At 33.1% G+C, this 16,327-nt stretch overlaps 1 protein-coding gene across 4 annotated transcripts in view; it reads right to left on the reverse strand.

The window, feature by feature from the left end:
- Nucleotides 1-16,327, reverse strand: part of ARL6IP6 (ADP ribosylation factor like GTPase 6 interacting protein 6) — a 198,682-nt gene that overhangs the window by 44,209 nt on the left and 138,146 nt on the right. The gene's annotated exons all lie outside the window — the stretch shown is intronic.

Below are 16,327 nucleotides of genomic sequence, written 5' to 3' on the forward strand. Positions count from 1 at the left end.
CCACATATCCATATGAGCCTAACTGCACCACATGCAGTGCCAGATGCTAGAAATGACATGATACCAAAGCACGTGACACAGGATGATCTGCTCTTTCCCTTATAATTAAATGAGAAAAATGTGGGTATATGTCTCTCACTTGGCCCCATCACAAATACAGCCAACAGATGCCACCACACATGATTCGTGTAAGTACAAAGAAAAGATGTAAATATACCCCTTAAATTTTTTTTTTTCATCAGGGACTGGAGCCCCATGAGATTGGCTACCTTGTGAAGAAAAGCAGGTGTTAAAGAAAAAAAAAAAGTACTTAAGGTAAACAGGACTTTGTGGCCTCTGTCCAAAACCATGTCACACAGCTGCCTCATGATTTAACACATCTGTCATTTCCTATTGTGAGCTGCCGAGGCACTGGGTTGGTGACAAGCCAGGATTAAACCCACTGGCAACTATTCATCCTATGTCCATTAGCATGAGCTCTGAAAACCCCTCAGACTTCCCAGACTTGCCAGCAGCAGCCAATGTTTCTTTTGATAAGGGCTACCTCCCAGAAAATTGCATTCAGAACAGACACCCCATCTGATAACACTCGCTTTCATCTCTGCTCTCTCTTACCACTAACAAGCTTCTTTCTAATAACTGTATAAAATCCAACTATCACACATTGAAAGAAGGCTTTTTTAAAGAAAACAAAACCGAGCAGTGCAAACAAATTTAGCAGCATAAATTATAGACATGAGGACACTGTGGATAAATTACTGCCGATGCTAAGTACAAAGTGTAACGGTTTGGCTTAAGAGGATTAAGTACAATAAGATATCATGAATTTTACAAAACTTCACCCCAAATCCAGTCTACGGTTAGACCTCTGGCCTTGATTCTACTGACTGTTTTTCAATATTAGCATCTAATGTTCTCCAAAATTATCTTTTCTCCGAGATTTGATCTAAACACCAAATAATCATCATTTAATGCTGCATTATTCTCCAAACGTTTAGTGCCAGTGGCTCGTCACTAGATACTGAAAAACGATCAAAGGGAATTGTGCAGCTAACAGTTTTCCCAGATGTATACATTCCCTATCAAATTTTCAGGTGTAAATTCACATTTTCAGGCAATTTTTGTAGCATTTAATATTTCAATTAATAATGTTCTGGAATCATAATTAGCCAGATCCACCTCCTCTTGTAAATGTATATCTGACTTCTCTGTAAATTTATATTATATGCTGTGGGTTCCCATGGGGTTCTCAGCTTCGTATTCCCTCTTAAATAATCCAAAGGGAAGAAATTTAAAGCAAGAAGGAATCATAACTGTCCAGTACTTTGGTGATATGCAGCATTTTCATTTCTCTTCAGTCCTATTTCTTGCCTATATACTCAGCCTTTAGCACTTACATTGATGACTGTCTGGCACATGGACTTTACAGCCTGTATTTCTTCTTGGCTTCAATGGTTTCCTTCCCAAGCCAGCCACAAACATTTCTGAACAACCTCATCATAAAGTTCTATTCCTACTAAACTGCAAGTTCCATGAGAGCAAAAGCTATAGCTTGCTCATTTTTGGAGCTCCCACAGCATATGGCAAAATTACTAGCACATAATATACCACTAAGGCTCAAAAATCTTTTTGTTTGAATGAAATGTATTCAAGATTCTTTCCTCAACATTTTTTCCTCCCTGATCACAATGGTGTTATCTGTCTTCCTCCCCATCCCCATCTCCAATCACATCTGCGTTTCATTATAAAATCTTTTAAAAATCAAGTCTTTTATATTTCTTTCAGTCCATCATGATCTCTCCACTGGTAATATAATTTCTACTCAGTCCTGAACTGCTGTTGAGTCACTTCTGTGCCAGCCCCATCACCACCATCAAAAGCCTCACCCTGTGACCTACTGGCAAGCTTATCTCCAAATTATCTTCCCACTAATACATCCACTTCCAATCTATTTCTAGGCTGATTAGGATGTGTAGAGAAAGATGCAAAAATGGCCCAGAGTAGTCTCATTTTGAGTCACTCCAAATAGAACTTATTTGCTACCTCTCATCAACTCTTGGCTTATTCATAGGGATTCCCCAGAAATTTCCTCTCCTTAAGCCCCCAGCTATTCACATTTCAAGCTGATAGTCTAGTTCAGCATGAGGCTGATATCGCATGCAAGTTATATAAAATAGATGCTATACATCAATGAAATACTACATTACCTGCAATTAAAATGGAAAAGACAATTTGAGTTTTTCAATGCTCATTAATATGGTAGCCCAATGAAATCTAATTTTGGTGGGAGAGCTCAGTCATGTAGCCAACCCACACTTTGGTATGTGACTTTATTACCAACAAATAATTTATTTGAGAAGTTGAGCAAATGTGTTACCTTTGCTTTAAAAAAAAAAAAAAAAGGACTGACATATATTATCATCTGTCAAAGGGTGAGACCACTATTCAAACTCTGAAAACAGAAACCAAAGATATAAAGCTTGACTTACTGCTCGTCTAGATAAGAGAGAGCACAACCAGTCTCACTGAATTAAGCAAAGTGCTGATATTACTGTGCATTTATATCAGACTTAAAAAGTGATTTATGTTGGATAAAGAAATATACTTGTCTTTGGTTACAGAAACAGAGAAATAGGAGTTGGTTGACATCAGCCTTAGATAGAAGCTCACTGAGTGAATCCATTGCTGACTGGCTGACTTTCAAACATGAGGCTGTCACTGAGTGGTTGGTTTTCAGAGGTAAGTTCACACTATCATTGATCAATTAGACAGGATTAAATCCAGTTCCGGTATTTACTGGTTATCATGTCAGCTTTTTCCTGGGAGTTTGAGAACTGAAACATTCTCATATGTACAAGCTTTAGTAAATTCTGGTGTTGGCAGTATTTTTTAACTCCATCTAGCATAATATACCATTCCCTCATTAAAATAGAAGACCTAAGTTTGAATAGAGGTTTCATCTTATTTGCCGAAGTCTATGAATTGGTAGTAATAGCCTATAGTGGCAAATTGAGAAAATTGTGACATTCCATCCAGGTCTAGGCTGTCAGACTATCACCATTCATGAGTGAATTCTCTAGGGAGAAAATTGAATTGCAACATCATACTATATGTTTTCTGATTGTGCCCAGGATATAAAAGCCACTCAGAGCCTATCTTTGGCTAGGCTGGACTCCATGAATGGTTATGGCAGATTCATTGTAATAAGAATATACTGAACTGGCTGAGTTCTAAGCAATTTGAATTTTAAAGTGACAACAACCTGAATGAAATAACGGATATGCGTGCTAAAGCAATGAGGACAGTATCAAAATTCAGTGAAATTTTGGTAAATTAAAACAGAGTGAAAGACAAATATTTATTTCCAGGAGGAAAATATGTCATTTTAATAACCTTTTATCTGAAAACAATTCTAAACCTGATTATGAAATTTTGAAATTTTACAACAATGAATAGACTGTTTCCTAAACTTAAATCTTTATAGTTATTAATATTCAAAATGTAGTATTTTATTTTTTAATTTTAGATATAAGACATTTTTGTCTTCAAAAACGAAGGTGCCTTATTCTAATAAATAATATCTCCCCAATCCCCCCACAAATTAAAACCTATTATTGCATACAGGAGTAGTCGCTTTGTCTCAGGAGTTGACATATGTATTTATCTAATATTTTGAAAGCAACTCTCAAAATCTAAGGCTATAATAACTTTTGAATTGGATAAAACACAAATTTGAATTTGACACTTGGTTGGAGTATAAGAGCATGCCACTTTTTAGTGAAAGGGTCTGGCAAATAGCCATATCTAATTTATGTTTTTCCAAACTCAACTCATTACCACAACAGCAATGATTATCAGGAAATAATTTTCATAACTTTGGTTTTTGCTCCTTAGGGTCTCCAAAAGGTACACTATTACTTTTCATAACAAAAATGAAGAGAAAATGAGAGGTCTAAGCTACTGATGAAATTCACAAATATAGAGAATTGTATAAGTCTCCAGAAGTATTCTAGTGATTGTCAAGGGTCTGCTCAATTCTAATGTCTCCTTATGTGTCCAGAGTTGAATCACATTTTAAAATTGTACATTTTCAGTGTTTTCTGTATGACAGAATATCTTGATCTCTCTGCTCATTGTGACATAAACCTAAGCTGAGCAGTTGACGATCTTTCTACTGCAATGATGACTCTTAAAACTGTGAATAGTTAATTCGGGAGACACAGTAAGTATTTCCTCTATAGAGCCTTCCATTAGACACAGTGAAGGAAAAATAATGAACGATATAAAGATTTAACATCAAGATTTACTACAAACTGAAAATGTAAAGGTTATAAAAAGGCAACATCATTCACTAATAATGTGACTAAGCAAATTTCTTAACTTCTCTCAAATTTATTCTCCATATTTCTAAAATGGCAACCTGTCTCATTGTATTTTTATTATTAAATGTGATAACTCAGAGTGCTTATTCAGTTCTTGATGCATGACAAGTATTAATAAATATGAATAAGGACATAGTAAGACTGGATGTGGGGACAAGGGACTGTTTCCTTAGATGGAGAAATCTGAGCCAGCTCCTAAAGTAAAATTCAAAGAGGAAAACAAAATTCGTTCCAGATAAAGACATGAGCAGAGAAAAGAAAATGAAATTTTCATAAAAAACATGTAATTATATTCATCATAGAAATAATATACTATCATCTAATTCTGTATAAGACCATATTAACTTTCTTTTTAATAATAACATAGAAACTGAGTTGAAAGAGACTTTGAAAGGACAGCTTCTCTATTACTTTAGCTTCAGAATGTCAGGATCATTTTTAAGCTATTTGTCATTTACTTGAGATAACGAAGAAAAAAAAATCATGGCAATTTTCAAAATATAAAACCCTTTATCTGGTGGCCAAGCCTATGTTTAACTTTAAGGCTAAATAGCACATTCTTGAAGTAGCTGCCAACTGGATATCCTCTCTCCAAGGGCACCAGTCCTTTCATAGACCTCTTTCCCTTCCTTAGGGCTGCCAGTTATCATTAACGCTCCTGCCAGTAGGCTTCATCCAGGGCACTTGCTGAGGCAGAAGGTGTTTCTCTTTAGTGTCTAACTTACGGACAGGGAACAGTATTCAACATAAAAGCTTCAATAAAGTGAAACCCTAAAGAGAGATCTCCTGCCACAAATAACTTCTATTTGTCCATCTTGGCTGAGTGTTTATTATTAGGGTGCATACATTGTAAGAATATATAGGGTCACTTGTGAAAAAAAATTCTTTAATTAAAATAACTTTCAATAACTTGAATTATTAACGCCTCCATATACTTAATAGTTTTAAAAATGTTATTTTCAAAAGTATTAATATATTCAAGATAAATGTAGAAATTCTATTTACAGAAAAAAATAGAATAACTTTCACATATCAACACATCCACCAAAAGTAACAAGAAAAGCTATATAAAACAGTTTTCAAATATGTTTGTGGGTATTGGAGAGCTTTGGGGGCATCAGGAAATTGAGGGGCCAAGTTCTCAAAAAGAAGAGAAATTCTTTAAGACGAGCCCAATATTCTGCATATAGCCTCTCCACCTGGGGCATTTGCTGAATTTTAAGCAAGAAGAGAGAGACTGAAGGTAAAGACTAAAAAGTTTTGCAGAATGCAAATTCTAAGAGGTAAACAAACCAATGGAGATTTCTCATAAAGCTAAGAAGAAGAAAAAAAGCATACTTTGGGCCTACTAAGGGAGCTAGAGGGGCCAGAGGAACTGAGATCATTGACAAAAGAGAAACATGGAGAAGTTAAGTACAAACACACACAAGTATTCTCATAACATTTGCCAATTCTCAAATTGCACAAAGAAAAGTAGCTAAGAAGCAGGGGGAAAACCTATAGGAAGCCTCAGTGAAATTTTTCACAGTCTTACAGTGCTAATTAAACATAAATCGAACTTCAAGATCTGCCAAGAGGGACGGCCCAGGTAAATATCCTAAGCTCTAACATGAGAACTTTTGAGTTCTATCTTCTGAAATGGGGAAAACCTAAGATCTAGACTTAAAAAGACAAAAATATAGGCTAGAGTCCCCTCAATTTCTGATTAGATTAAGGGTCTACCGCCTCCACCACCACCACTCTAGCTGTCTGACAGAGGTTAGGGTGAATCATCTCTGGAGGAAGGTAACATCAACCAGAGCCTCTCCAATTTTTCATATACAATATCATCATTCAATTAAAACAGTTATTAGGCACACAAATAAACAGAATCAGGTAAAAAGCTGACAATAGAAACTGCCAGATAAGTCAGTTATACACAAACTTTAAATTAGGTATAAAATCATGTTTAAAAATATAGATAAGATGAAGAATTTCACCTAAGAACTAAAATCTATAAAAATAATCAATTATAAACTGTAAAACTGAAAAGTAAAGTAGCTGACATTAAAATATAATCAGTTTCAACAACAAACTGGATACAGAAAACTCATGAACAAAAGATAAGCTATTGTAAAATATTCAGACTTGAAAACAGAAAGAAAAATGATAATGAAAAGAATATAAGAGACAGGGATGTGAAGAAAAAGCCTAACATTAATATAATTGGAGATCTAGGATGGTAGGATGAGAAAAGCAGGTCAAAGCAATACTTAAAGAAATATGTGTGATAAAGTTTTAAGACTTATGAAAAAAAAATCAGTCTACGGATGCATAAAGTTTTAAGAAATCCAAAGAGATTAAACAACAACAAAAAAACACATCTAAGCATATTATAACCAAAACTGAAAACAATCATGATAAAGGGAAAATCTTAAAAATCATCTAGAGAAACAAAATACATTAACTTCAAAGGAGCTACCAAATTAACAGCGAAGTTTAAATAGAAAGGATAGAAACCAGAAGACAATAAAATAACTGCTGAAAGTATTTTTAATCCAATCAATTTACCCAGAGAAAAAAACCTTTAAAGATAAAGATGTAATACCTATTTTCTAAGAAAGATACAATAATTTAAGTGGTAAAGAGCATCATATTTGCCAGTGTTCTGCAACAGTCCCAAAGAATTATATATAATGAAAGACAGAGAGAGAAAGAGAGAGAGAAAGAAAGAGAGAGAGAGAGAAAATAAATAAAATATGGTAAAAAGTTAACATGTAGGGAATTTGAATAAAAGACATACAGACACTATTTACATATAGATAACTGATACACAGATATTATTATTGCAACTTTCTTATTAACATGAAATAATTTTTTTAAAAAAGGTTTTAAGAAAATAAAAGATGAAAAGATAAAGCATCTCTCCCCATTATATCAGGTCTCCTATTTTCAAAAACCACAAAAAATAAATAAGTGGTTAAATAGAGAACTTTCCAGAAAAACAAAAACTGAGAAAATGTGTCCTTTGAAAGTCCAAAGTAAAAGAAATACTAAAGAGAGTTCTTTAAGTAGAATAAAAATAATCTCAGACGAACTCTTAGAAATGTGAGAAGTATTGAAGAGCAAAGGAAAGGATAAATAAACAGGTAAATGAAAGTGAATATTGACAGTATGAAATAAGAGTGGTAATAATATCTTTGAGGGTTTAAAATATATAGGTAGATAAAATATATGACACTGATAACACAAAAGGTAGATAACTAGGGGGAGAATTAGCAAGAGTTAGAAGTGTTCTAAGGTTCTAGCCTCAATTGAAAAGTGACAAAATTCTAATTTTTAACAGGTCTTATAAGCCATAGATGCATGTTGTCATCTCTAGGGTAATCGTTTAAAAGAATAGTTAAAAAGCATAGCAAATAAGCTAATGGAGAAAATGGAAACATTTTTTGTAAACAGCTCATTAATCAAAAAGAGACAAAAAGAAGAAAGGGAACATAGAACAGAGAGGATAAGTAGAAACAAATAGTAAGGTTTTAACATCTTAGTGTATTATTATAAATTAGTAATTGCATTGAGTATACATGGACTAAATATTTCAATTAGAAGTCAGAGATTGACAGGCTGAGTCTTAGGAAAACTGAATGCTGTTTATAAGAAGAACAAATAAATACAAACACAAAAAGGTTGGAAAGTAAAAGGATGGAAAAATTATACAATAAGGAAGAACTAATTTCTTTTAAAAATTAGTGTGGTTACATTAATATAAAAATAAACTTTAAGGCAAGAAACATTACAAGAGGTAAAGAAGGATTCTCATAATGGTAAAAGAGAAGATATAACAGCTTTAAACTTGTATCCTCTTAATAGTATAGCTTTAAAATACAGAGAGCGACAGTTAACGTTACTAAAAAGGAAATGTGGATATGTCCACCATCATAGTAAAAAATTTTAAGATATCTATCTCTCTCAGAAGTTGAAAGACTAAGCAATAATCACTCTGAGCAATACAGTTAACTGGCTTTACCTAATTTTCAAAAATACTTAAACCGAAAAGAGTAGGATAAACTTTTTTCATTGCAATAAAATATCAAAATCAATCCATCATGGAGCAATTCTCAACTAATTTCAAAGGACACAAGTCATTCAAGAAAATTAACCTAGAGACCAGTAACAGAAAGATAATCAGAAAAGCCCCAACTAGTTGGAAACTAAGCAACTTATGAAATTAGAAAATATTTTTATATTAATGATAATTAAAATACAGCATATCCAATCTTATGGAATTCAGCTAAAACTCTATAGGGAAATTTTAGCTTAAGATTTTAAGAAACAAGAAAGAATGAAAAGCAATAATCTAAAACTCTATCTCAAGAACTTAGAAAAATAACAGCAAATTAAATTCAAATAAAGTAGAAGGAAAAATTATAAAGATAAGAGTAGATGTAACTGAAGTAGAAAATGTGTACAGTATAGAAAATCGACAAAGTCAATATTCAATTTTTTTAAAAAAAAAAGAGGATACAAATAAGCAATTAGAGGGATATAAAAGGGTACATCACTACAGACATTCTGAACATTAGAAAATTAAAAGATATTATAAATAACTGCTAATAAATTTTAAAATGCATATAAAATAAATTCTTAAACAACACAATTCATAAAAATTAACACAAGAGGACATTGAAAATTAGATATGACTACACTAGAAAAGAAGTGGAATCTGTAATCAAAAACCTAACCACCACAAAACAATCTCCAGATCCAGATGGCTTCCCTAGTGAATTTCTCCACAAACTTAAAAAAGATATACCTATCTTACATGAACAGATAAAGAAAAAACACTTCTCAACTCATTTTACAAAAAACAGCATAATGTTTATACCAAAACCTGACAAATGCAATTCAAGAAGGAAATTTATAAGCCGATTTCTCTCATGAACATAAACATAAAAATCCTAAAGAAAATGTCAATTAAATTCAATAATACATATATATAAAACGTAACCAATTTGAGTTTATTGAAGGAATACAGTTTATTTAACAATCCAAATTTCATCAATGTATTTACCACCTTAATAAAGTAAAGGAGAAAAATATATATAAGAAAAATTATTTGACAAAATTCAACATGCATTTTGATTTTTAAAAAACCTTGGCATACTAGAAATAAATGGAAATTTTCCTAATCCAATAAAGGATATTTACAAGAAACCTATTGAAAACATTATGCTCCAGAGATCAGAAATAAGACAAAGATATCATCTATTACCTCTTCTATTCAAATTGTAAATCTTGTAATTAAAAATTAGAATATGTGTATGTATATACACATGTACATATGTACACACATATATTTAAATTTTTAATATTACATATGTTATAAATATTGAAAAAGAAAGAATTGTCATTTTTATGGATGACATGACTATAGAAAAAATCCAAAAGAATGTTTAGATGTCTATTAGAATTAAGAAGAGAATTTAGAAAGGTATCTGTATAAAATTAATATGCAAAAATAAGTACCTACATACGAAAGAGACACAGAGAGAATAACGTGATGTCAGAAGTAAAGACATGAGTAATGCATCTATCTGCAAGTCAAACATAGCCAGAAACCACCAAAAGCTGGAAGAGACAAGGAAGGGTTATACCCTAGAACCTTCAGAGAGAGGGAGCATGGCTCTCCCAACACCTAGATTTTGGACTTTCACTCTCTTAAACTGTTGTTTTGAAAAAGTAAATAAATAAAAAATAACTGTATCTCTAGATACTAACAAAAAGCTATTAAAAATTACTTTTTAAAGACACCATTTCCTAAAATGTTTAATGCATAGATATAATTCCATTAATAGATATGCAAGACTTAAACACAAAAACATGAACAGATATTTTAAAAGAGCTACATGATAAAGATAAATACCAAATTCTCACATTTCCAAACTCTATATTATTAAAATGTCAGTTTCTGAATATTAATACATATATTAAATGAATTTTAATCAAAATCCCAGAAGTTTTAAGGAGGAGGAGAGGAACAAACTGATTCTAAAAATTTCTATGGAAATTCAAAGAATCAAATACATTCCTTTCTTCAAGAGTATAGAAAACAACAAAGCTGGAGAACTTAATTACACTATTATCAAAACTCGAGATATAAAACTTCAGTAACTGAGATACTGTATTTGGAACACAGATCAACAGAACAGAAGAAAGTACAGAAAGAGATCCATTCTTCACGAAGAATGACACTATGGTGTAGAAGGAAGAAATGCTTTTTCAATAAATGATGCTCTGTTAAGTAAATACTTGCATAAAAGTTAAACGAATTTTGACTCCATGTATATACATTTACATAATTCTAGATAGATTATAGATCTACATTTGAAACATCAAACAAAAAATCCTCCAGAAGATAAAGAAAATATCTTGAAGTAAGCAACGATTTTTAAAATAAGACATAAAAAACACTAAAAGATTAATAGATTAGATTGCATTAAAATAATAAAATTCTGGGCATCCAAAGCCACTGTTACGACAATAGGACATCATGCAACAAAGACAGGTGAAAAATTACAATATATGTCTATCAAACAATTCACATACTGAATTTAAAAGAACCCCCACAAATCAATAAGAAAAAGAAACTGACTAGTATAGTGGGCACTGCACAGAAGAGGTACTGAAAATGGCCAAGAAACATGAAAAGTTGTTCTTTGTTATTTTTCAGGAGCATAGAAATTAAAACTACAATGAGATTTCATTATAGAACATCAGAATAGCTAACATTAAATGACTAATAATACCAAGTATTGACTAGGATAGGATACAGCTGGAATTCTCATACATGGAGAAAATTGGTACCATCATTTTGGAAAAACATTCAGTGATATCTACAATGCAGCAATCTCTCTATAACTTAGCAATCTCTCTCTCTCTACACACACACATACACACACACACACATACATATACACACATGTGTGCGTGTGTATGTGTGTGTATATACTCAGCAAATGACATACAAGAATACCTTACCTGAACATATATGACTATTCATAGCAGCAATATTTATTATAGCTAAAAATGGAAACAACCCAAATGTTCATAATAAATAAACAGGACAAATTAATTGTGTTATGTTCATACAATGCAATATTAAACAACAATAAAAATGAATAAATTACTGGCACAACAATGACATAGAAGAATTTTAAAAATACAAAATTGAGTGAAAAAAACAGATAAAAGGGAGTACATATTAGATGATTTTTTAATATAAAGTTCAAAACATATAGAATCTACAGATAGGTATAGAAGTCAGGCCATTACCTTTCAGGAAAGATGGTAGTAACTGGGACAGACACAAGAGGGGGCTCTTTGAGGTGCTGGTAATTTTCTATTTTGTGATGTGAATAGTAGTTATTCAAGTGTATTCATTTTGTGAAAAATTATCAAGATTATGATTTACGCACTTTTCCACATTTATGTTATACTTCGATAAACAGCTTAAAAATAAAAGATGACTGTGACTACATGAAGTCTGGCATTACAAAAAGATTGACTTCTACTAGCAAGAGACATTAAGAATAGGCCTACAATGTAATTGAACTTCACAAAAAGAACACTGCTGTTTTAAACTGCATAAAATAGGCATTCTGTCCTTGGGGACTAGAACACCTCTCTAAAGATTAATGGAAGTATACCAGAAGATTGCATTTAGATTAGGATGTCACAATACCACAAAATAGAGTACAGATTAAGATTTTTTTAAGTTCTGAAGAAATATGTTTTTGATACAGGAAATAAGAGTATCAAAGTAATTTTTCCATTGGTAGAAAATTTGCCAAAAGAAAAAAAAATTCACTACAGATAAGAAAAGTATAGATTTATAACCATGGTTAATCTTCCTCTTTTTTCTGCTTTCTCTCCAATCCTACCCTCCCCCCAACAACTATATCAACAATATTATCATCACTGTTGTGTTGCCTCAATTTCTCCACAATAGCCACTCTTCGAGAAGTGGGAAAACAAGTTTTAAATAGGCACTATGTTTCTTGATCACCACTACTCAAATATTCCTTATTACCAAGACTATTTTCTCAACCAAGTTCTTTAAAAACTGGCAGATAACAAATACAAACACAAAAAGTTTACATTCCTTTCTATAACAATTACCTTATTTTTGCATCTTAGAAGCAAATGTCTATACGCTTACATACCTGCCTTTCACTGGCCAAAATGTCAGCGCAGATATAATTGTGCTCAAGTGTCTCCCATGCCATCCTAAAACATGAAAACTAATTAAGCTTGTAGAGTGAGTTCCCTTGAAAATCCCTATCTACCACTCCAAACACCTAAATATAGTAGCATAAAATGTTTTCAATATCTTTAAAAGCTATAGGCACAATTAAAAAATTATATACATATATCTTTATGGTTCACAAATAAAATGGAAATCAATAATAATTAAAGCGGTTTGCAGCTCTAAGCATTCTATGTTCCAGGATTAAAAAACAAGTGTTCATTTTTAGAAAGTCAATGGCTACAGGAGAATAAGGACAAAAGAATTCCATGTATGCCAAAGCCTACATTCAGGCTCAATGTTGAAAATATGTGCTGGGGCAAGGTTATTCCTATCTGCGAGGTGTTGGATTGTAAGAAAAGAACAAAGGCTTCCAGAACTGGATGTACAATATTCACAAGCCAATATTAAGACATTGTTTTGAAGTAGTAACCCGGAGAATACAGCGAGGAGAAATTGCCAAATAAGCAAGTACCAGGATTGTGTCAGGAGAGAGGGAAAAAAATCTCTCACTTAAGATGAGCTTGAAAGTCAAAATCTAAAACCTGACAAAGAAAGCTAACCATTAAAGAAAAGTCTACAAACAACAAAAAGGAGAACTGATTTCTCACAAAAATGGAGACAATAAAGCAATGAAAGCTTTTTAAAACAGGATTTTAATGTACTCAAACTGATAAAATGAGGAAAATTCTTCAATTACAAAAAAAATAGAAGTTATGGAACAAAATAGGTAGATATGAAACAAAAACAAGTTGAATGATTTTTGTAAAATGTCATTAATAAGTGCTAGAAATGAAAAAAAATATATCAGGGACTAGATACAGTTAAAGAACTAGTTATTGAACCACTAGTGAGGAATTCACCCTTGAATCTTGGTCCTCCCCATGGTTTCTTTCTTGGACTTCTGGCCTTCTCATTTTACATGCTCTGTGGAAAAAACCTCACTCTTTCCTCCTGTGTTTCTCCTTTACTTTCACACTACTATCACACTCACAACACTTCTGACACCAGATGTGTGGGTGTTTCTTCCCAAACCAAGCAACTCTGTGGCACCATCTGGGTATCGTATAATTTAACTCAATTCTGACACCATCTACTTGGAGACACAGTGTCAAATCCAACAGGTTAATGACTCTATCCCCCACGACTGCCCCCCCTCCACTTTAGATGTCAATCTCAGGTAGTAGATCCCCATGTTATCCACAACTTATGTGTGACTTGGCTGTAAGTCACACGTTCCCATGACCGCCACCCTCTTAGATTCTATTTGCTAGAACAGCTCACAGAATTCAATGAAACACTTAACTTATGTTTACCAGTTTATTAAGAATATGACAAAGGATACAGATGAACAGACAGATGAAGAAATACAGATAGTGAGGCCTGGGAGGGTCCCAAATGCAGGACCTCCTATACCCATGAAGTTGGGGTGTGCCACAACCCACACCCCCCGCCCCCACCCTCTGTGTATAGATATGTTCATTGACCAGAAAGCTCTCCAAACTCCATACTATTCAAATTTTTTATGGAGACTTCATCACACAGGAGCAATCAATTATTAACTCTATTTTTAGACCCTCTCCATTTTCTGGAAAATGAGGGGTAGAGCTGAAAATTCTAAGCTTCTAATTATGGCTTGGTCTTTCCGGTTACCAGCCCCATCCTGGAGCCATCCAGAAGCCCACACAGAGTCGCCTCTTTAGAACAAAAGATGCCCCTTGTGCTTTTATCACTTAGGAATTTACAAGGGTTTTTGGAGCTCTGCGCCAGGAAATGGGGGCAGATACCAATATACATATATTTTTTCTATTATCTCACACATGCACTCCTTTGCAATCACATTTTCTTCAAAAGCTTTTAAAGTTCTGATGATGAGTTCCAAATTTTTTATCTTCAAAAAAGACCTCTACATAATATATAAATTAGATATAATATTGTGATATCTAAGAATGTAACCAGTTGCCTGATGGGCACATTGACCTGGATAAACTAAAGTTACCTCAAGTTCATCACACCCAGACTCAGCTCATTAACATCTCTCCCAATCTGTAATCTGCTCTTTTGCTCCATATTCTCTGCCTGGGAACTGACACTACTGTTTATCCATTTATCCAAGTCAGAAACCTGAGAGCCATTCTTAATTACACTCTCTCCACAACCTCCTAAGAGCATTTATGAATACTATCCTCATGGTTTTATTCAGATACAAGCCCTTATCATCTTTTATTGGACTCCTTTAATTTCAATAGCTCTTTAGTGATCTCTTGCCTTCAGTGTGTGACTTTTACAAACTTTTTGTCCTCCAGACAGCTGCTAGAGAAGTTACCTCTAGTGAATTAGGAACATAATGTTGACTGTTTTACTTCTCTTTATAAAATTCTTCAGTGTCTCTCCATTAACTCCAAATAAAGTTAAGTTAAGCACATGATCAAACAAGGAAAGGTATCTTAAGAGTGAGGAAAGGTATTTTACGAGTAAGAAAAGATATAACTTCACTATTTATTCCTTAAGGGCAAAGACCATCTTTTTTATCTTTTTAGGTGCACAGTTTTTGGCATATCATTAAATGTTTAATGGATAATTTTATGAATGAATAAAAAACAATGTAGAAATAAGGTTAAAATTCAGGCAACTTTGCTTTTTGTGGTCCCGTCTTTATAAGATCTACTCCTCGTCTTTAGCATTTAAGAGAAACAAGTTGACATGACTACAAACAGAAAGATCGAATACAACACAAGTAGCGAGGTTGTGTTTGGCTAAAATTGAGATTAGGAATTTAGGTTGCAGAGCAAAACAGACCTGGGTTTAAAATCCAACTTCACCATTACGTAGCTGTGTGACTTTGAACAAATGGTTAACTTTCTCTACCCATTGATTTCCTCATCCATAAAAATGGAAACAAAGTACCTGCCTTCTTATGTGGATGAAATGAAGCGATGCATGTAAGTCATTTAGCAGGCCCAAGTTCCCAGGTATTCAACAAACGTTAGCTTATATTTTTTTCATTTCTCAATATTTACTAGGTATCTCTTTGGTGGTTTTCTCTCAAAACACCGAAATTCACTGGATGATACTGGCCAAGGAGGTTCTGCCACAGAAATGCCTTCAGACAAAGTGGGAAGCTCTTAAAATTGTTCTTAGAATGACCACCTTTCAATTCTTTTGTTAATTCTTTTTGTAATTGTTAATTATAATTAACAGTATCTTTCAGAGCTTCTCCATGTATCTCCACCCATTTCTAGTCCACAGGAAATGTCTGCATCACACTTCACTGAAAATGGCTTTTCTTTTAAGAAAAGATTCACAGAGACAACTTTAAAAAGTAAGGCATGTAATTAGCCCATGTACTTTTATGCTGACTGTTCACCCTGGAATTAGTTATTTAATTAAATTAAAAGTTACACTGTATAAAGATAAAAACCTTATTCCACATTTCACCCAAAGTCACCTAAGACAGAATTCTGCATGTTTAGCAAATCTAAATGGTTAGTAAAATGCATACTCTTTCTTTACTTGCTGTCTAATCCATGATCCCAGAGTGTGTGACCAGAAACTATGTCAGGGAGACCAGTAGGACCATATTTCAATATCAAATCTTTATTTCCAGATCTCATGAAACCTAGACTTTGCTTTTCCAAATTTACTTCAAATTATATACTTT

Source organism: Rousettus aegyptiacus, unplaced genomic scaffold, assembly GCF_014176215.1.
Source record: "Rousettus aegyptiacus isolate mRouAeg1 unplaced genomic scaffold, mRouAeg1.p scaffold_m13_p_2, whole genome shotgun sequence".
NCBI lineage: Eukaryota > Metazoa > Chordata > Mammalia > Chiroptera > Pteropodidae > Rousettus > Rousettus aegyptiacus.